Consider the following 6,000-nt stretch of genomic DNA (forward strand, 5'->3'; position numbering starts at 1 on the left):
CAAAGGAAGTAAGGAGAAGATAAAAATCTCACGATCAATTCTGTCTCAAAAGGAGAAGGTAAATAGAGATTTAAAAATCTCTACGCTCAAGTTCGTCCAAAGGTGAAAGTTTTAAGGAGGCGAGATTAAAAATCTCACAATATTTTCTCGAAGGAAGGGAAGTAAGGATCAAGAGAGATAAAAAATATCACGAACATTTTTTGTCTTCAAAGATGAAGTCAAAGAGAAGATTAAAAATCTCAAGATCAAATTCAAGTATCAGAAAGGAAGAAGAAGCTTAAAAAAGTAAGGAGACAAAGAGATTAAAAATCTCACTTCATGCGTTACAAATGGGAAAGTAAGGAGAGATAAAAATCTCACGATCATTCTATCTTAAATGGAAGTAAAGAGAGATCAAAATCTAACGAACATTTTGTCTCAAAGAGAATAAAGAAGAGATAAAAATTCACGATCATTCTGTCTCAAAGGAAGTAAGGAGAGATAAAAATCTCATGATCATTTTGTCTGAAAGAGAAGTAAAGAGAGATAAAAATCTCACGATCATTTTGTCTCAAAGAGAAGTAAGAAGAGATAAAAATCTCACGATCATTTTGTCTCAAAGGAAGTAAAGAGAGATAAAAATCTCACTATCATTCTGTCTCAAAGGGAAGTAAAGAGAGATAAAAATCTCACGCTCATTTCGTCTCAAAGAGAAGTAAGGAGAGATAAAAATCTCATGATCATTTTGTCGCAAAGAGGAGAGATAAAAATCTCATGATCATTTTGTCTCAAAGAGAAGTAAATAGAGATAAAAATTTCACGATCATTCTGTCTCAAAGGGAAGTAAGGAGAGATAAAAAATCTCACGATCATTCTGTCTCAAAGGGAAGTAAGGAGAGATAAAAAATCTCACGATCATTCTGTCTCAGAGGGAAGTAAGGAGAGATAAAAAATCTCACGATCATTTTGTCTCAAAGAAAAGTAAGGAGAGATAAAATCTCATGATCATTTTGTCTCAAAGAGAAGTAGGGAAAGATAAAAATTTCCAGATCATTCTGTCCCAAAGAGATGTAAGGAGAGATAAAAATCTCATGATAATTTTGTTACAAAGAGAAGTAAGGAGAGATAAAAATCTCATGATCATTTTGTCTGAAAGAGAAAAAAGGAGAGATAAAAATCTCACGATCATTTTGTCTCAAAGAGAGGAAAGGAGAGATGAAAATCTCACGATCATTTTGTCTCAAAGAGAAGAAAGGAGAGATAAAAATCTCACGCTCATTTTGTCGCAAAGAGAAGTGAGGAGAGATAAAAATCTCATGATCATTTTGTCGCAAAGAGGAGAGATAAAAATCTCATGATCATTTTATCGCAAAGAAAAGTAAGGAGAGATAAAAATGTCACGATCAATCTGTCTCAAAGGGAAGTAAGGAGAGATAAAAATCTCACGATCATTTTATCTCAAAGCAAAGTAAGAGAGATAAAAATCTCATGATCATTTTGTCTCAAAGAGAAGTAAGCAGAGATAAAAATCTCACGATCATTTTGTCTCAAAGAGAAGTAAGGAGATAAAAATGTCACGATCATTTTGTCTCAAAGAAAAGTAAGGAGAGATAAAAATCTCACGATATTTTGTCTCAAAGAGAAGAAAGGAGAGATAAAAATCTCACGATCATTTTGTCTCAAAGTGAAGTAAGGAGAGATAAAAATCTCACGATCATTTTGTCTCAAAGAGAAATAAGGAGACATAAAAATCTCACGATCATTTTGTGTCAAAGGGAAGTAAAGAGAGCTAAAAATCTCACGATCATTTTGTCTCAAAGGGAAGTAAAGAGAGATAAAAATCTCACGATCATTTTGTCTCAAAAAAGAAAAAAGGAGACATAAAAATCTCACGATCATTTTGTCTCAATAGGAAGTAAAGGAGAGATAAAAAATCTCACGATCAATCTGTCTCAAAGAGATGTAAGGAGAGATAAAAATCTCACAATCATTTTGTCTCAAAGAGAAGTAAAGAGAGATAAAAATCTCATGATCATTTTGTCTGAAAGAGAAGTAAGGAGAGATAAAAATCTCACGATCATTCTGCTTCAAAGGGAAGTAAGAAGATATATAAATCTCACGATCATTCTGTCTCAAAGGGAAGTAAAGAGAGATAAAAATCTCACGATCATTTTGTCTCAAAGAGAAGAAAGGAGAGATAAAAATCTCATGATCATTTTGTCTGAAAAAAAAGTAAGGAGAGATAAAAATCTCATGATCATTTTGTCTGAAAGAGAAGTAAAGAGAGATAAAAATCTCACGATCATTTTGTCTCAAAGAGAAGTAAGAAGAGATAAAAATCTCACGATCATTTTGTCTCAAAGGAAGTAGGGAGCGATAAAAATCTCACGATCATTCTGTCTCAAAGGGAAGTAAAGAGAGATAAAAATCTCACGCTCATTTCGTCTCAAAGAGAAGTAAGGAGAGATAAAAATCTCATGATCATTTTGTCGCAAACAGGAGAGATAAAAATCTCATGATCATTTTGTCTCAAAGTGAAGTAAAGAGAGATAAAAATTTCACGATCATTCTGTCTAAAAGGGAAGTAAGGAGAGAAAAAAATCTCACGATCATTCTGTCTCAAAGGGAAGTAAGGAGAGATAAAAATCTCACGATCATTCTGCTTCAAAGGGAAGTAAGGAGAGATAAAAATTTCACGATCATTTTGTCTCACAGAAAAGTAAGGAGAGATAAAATCTCATGATCATTTTGTCTCAAAGAGAAGTAAGAAAAGATAAAAATTTCCAGATTATTCTGTCCCAAAGAGATGTAAGGAGAGATAAAAATCTCACGATCATTTTGTCTCAAAGAGAAGTAAGGAGATAAAAATGTCACGATCATTTTGTCTCAAAGAAAAGTAAGGAGAGATAAAAATCTCACGATATTTTGTCTCAAAGAGAAGAAAGGAGAGATAAAAATCTCACGATCATTTTGTCTCAAAGAGAAGAAAGGAAAGAAAAAAATCTCACGATCATTTTGTCTCAAAGAAAACAAAGGAGACATAAAAATCTCATGATCATTTTGTCTTAAAAAAAAGTAATAGAGATAAAAATCTCATGATTATTTTGTCTCAAAGGGAAGTAAGGAGATAAAAATCTCACGATCATTTTGTCTCATAGAGAAGAAAGGAGAGATAAAAATCTCACAATCATCCTGTCTCAAAGGGAAGTAAGGAGAGATAAAAATCTCATGATCACTTGTCTCAAAGAAAAATATGGAGATAAAAATCTCACGATCATTTTGTCTCAAAGAAAAGAAATGAGAGATGAAAATCTCATGACCATTCTGTCTCAAAGAGAAGTAAGGAGAGATAAAAATCTCACAATCATTTTGTCACTAAGAGAAGAAAGGAGAGATAAAATCTCACGATCATTTTGTCTCAAAGAGATGTAAGGAGAGATAATAATCTCATGATCATTATGTCTCAAAGGGAAGTAAGGAGAGTTAAAAATCTCACGATCATTTTGTGTCAAAGAGAAGTAAGTAGAGATAAAAATCTCACGATCATTCTGTCTCAAAGAGAAGTAAGGAGATATAAAAATCTCACGATCATTTTGTCTCAGAGAGAAGAAAGGAGAGAAAAAAATCTCACAATCATTTTGTCTCAAAGACAAATAAGGAGAGATAAAAATCTCATGATCATTTTGTCTCAAATAGAGTGTGGAGAGAAAAAATTAACATCTCAAGCTCTTTTGTCTCAAAAAGGAAGTAAAACAAAAGAGAAAAAAACCAAATTAATCCGAATCATTTTGCTCAAAAAGAAGAAAGAGAGATATCTCACGATCATTTTGTCTCAAAGAGAAGAAAGGAGATATAAAAATCTCACGATCATTTTGTCTCAAAGAAAAGTAAGGAAAGATAAAAATTTCCAGATCATTCTGTCTCAAAGAGATGTAAGGAGAGATAAAAATCTCACGATCATTTTGTCTCAATGAGAAGTAAGGAGAGATAAAAATCTCATGATCATTCTGTCTGAAAGAGAAGTAAGGAGAGATAAAAATCTCACGATCATTTTGTCTCAAAGAGAAGAAAGGAGAGATGAAAATCTCATGATCATTTTGTCTGAAAGAGAAGTAAGGAGAGATAAAAATCTCACGATCATTTTGTCTCAAAAAGAAGAAAGGAAGGATAAAAATCTCACGATCATTTTGTCTCAAAGAGAAGTAAGGAGAGATAAAAATCTCATAATCATTTTGTCTGAAAGAGAGAGTAAGGAGAGATAAAAATCTCACGATCATTTTGTCTCCTTACCTTACAGACCTTACATCTTGTTCGGGTTGCCCCAGGTCCCTCAGTGTGAGGCACCTCTAATGTCTACCAGAGAGTTGCTAGTACATCTTCCGGTATATTTTGCATCTTCCAATCTTGGATGGTCTGGGATGCAGTTTAGATATTTGTCGAGCTTATTCTTAAACACATCTACGCTCACTCCTGATATATTCCTCAGATGAGCTGGCAACGCATTGAATAGACACTGCATTATCGATGCTGGTGCGTAGTGGATTAATGTCCTGTGTGCTTTCCTTATTTTTCCTGGTATAGTTTTGGGCACTATTAATCTACCTCTGCTTGCTCTTTCTGATATTTTTAGTTCCATGATATTTTCTGCTATTCCTTCTATCTGTTTCCATGCCTGAATTATCATGTAGCGTTCTCTTCTCCTTTCTAGACTATATAATTTTAAGGATTGTAGTCTTTCCCAGTAGTCAAGGTCTTTAACTTCTTTTATTCTAGCTGTAAAGGACCTTTGTACACTCTCTATTTGTGCAATATCCTTTTCATAGTGTGGGTACCATATCATATTGCAATATTCAAGTGGACTACGAACATATGTTTTATAAAGCATAATCATGTGTTCAGCTTTTCTTGTTTTGAGGTGCCGTAACAACATTCCCATTTTTGCTTTACATTTTGCCAACAGAATTGCTATTTGATCATTGCATAACATGTTCCTATTCATCATCACACCAAGGTCTTTAACTGCTTCCTTATTTGTGATTGTCTCATTATTAGGTCCCCTATATGCATATAGCTTTCTTTCTCTGTCTCCATAATTTATTGATTCAAATTTATCAGAGTTAAATACCATCCTATTTACCTCTGCCCAATCATATACTTTGTTAAGGTCTCTTTGTAGAGCGTTCCTATCTTCATCACAAGTAATTTCTCTACTTATTCTTGTGTCATCTGCGAAACTACTCACTACCGAATCCTTAACATTACTGTCTATGTCTTCAATCATAATAACAAACAGTATTGCAGCTAACACCGTACCTTGCGGCACACCGGATATTACCTTGGCTTCATCCGATTTCTCGTCGTTTGCAATAACTATCTGTTTTCTGTTGTGTAAAAATTCTTTTAACCATCTTCCTACTTTATCCACGATATTGTGTTTTCTAATTTTCTTCGCTAATATATTATGGTCTACTTTGTCAAAAGCTTTTGCAAAGTCTAAATAAACCACATCTGTTTCATTTCCGCTTTTCATATTTTTGAATATGTTCTCACGGTGGACTAACAGTTGGGTTTGTGTACTTTTTCCGGGTACGAAACCATGTTGTCCTTTATTAAACAAATTAGTTTTTATTAAATGTTTCATAATATTTTTCTTCATTACCCTTTCATACACTTTCATAATATGTGATGTTAGACTCACAGGCCTATAATTACTCGCCTCTAGTCTTGATCCACTTTTGAAAGTAGGGGTAATATATGCTAATTTGTGCTCATCATAAATCTTGCCTGTATCTACACTTTGTCTTAATAATATTGCAAGTGGCTTTGCGATAGAATGAACTACTTTCTTTAACAAAATAGCAGGCACTCCATCAGGCCCTGCAGCAGCTCCATTTTTAATTTCATTAATAGCCTGCACAATATCAGCTTCATTAATATCTATGTCAGCTAAATATTCACTATTTTCATCCTTACTTCTATATCATTATCTTCATTATCTATTCTAGGGGTGAATTCTCTCTT

This window comes from Macrobrachium nipponense, chromosome 29 (assembly GCF_015104395.2).
Source record: "Macrobrachium nipponense isolate FS-2020 chromosome 29, ASM1510439v2, whole genome shotgun sequence".
Classification (NCBI taxonomy): Eukaryota; Metazoa; Arthropoda; class Malacostraca; order Decapoda; family Palaemonidae; genus Macrobrachium; species Macrobrachium nipponense.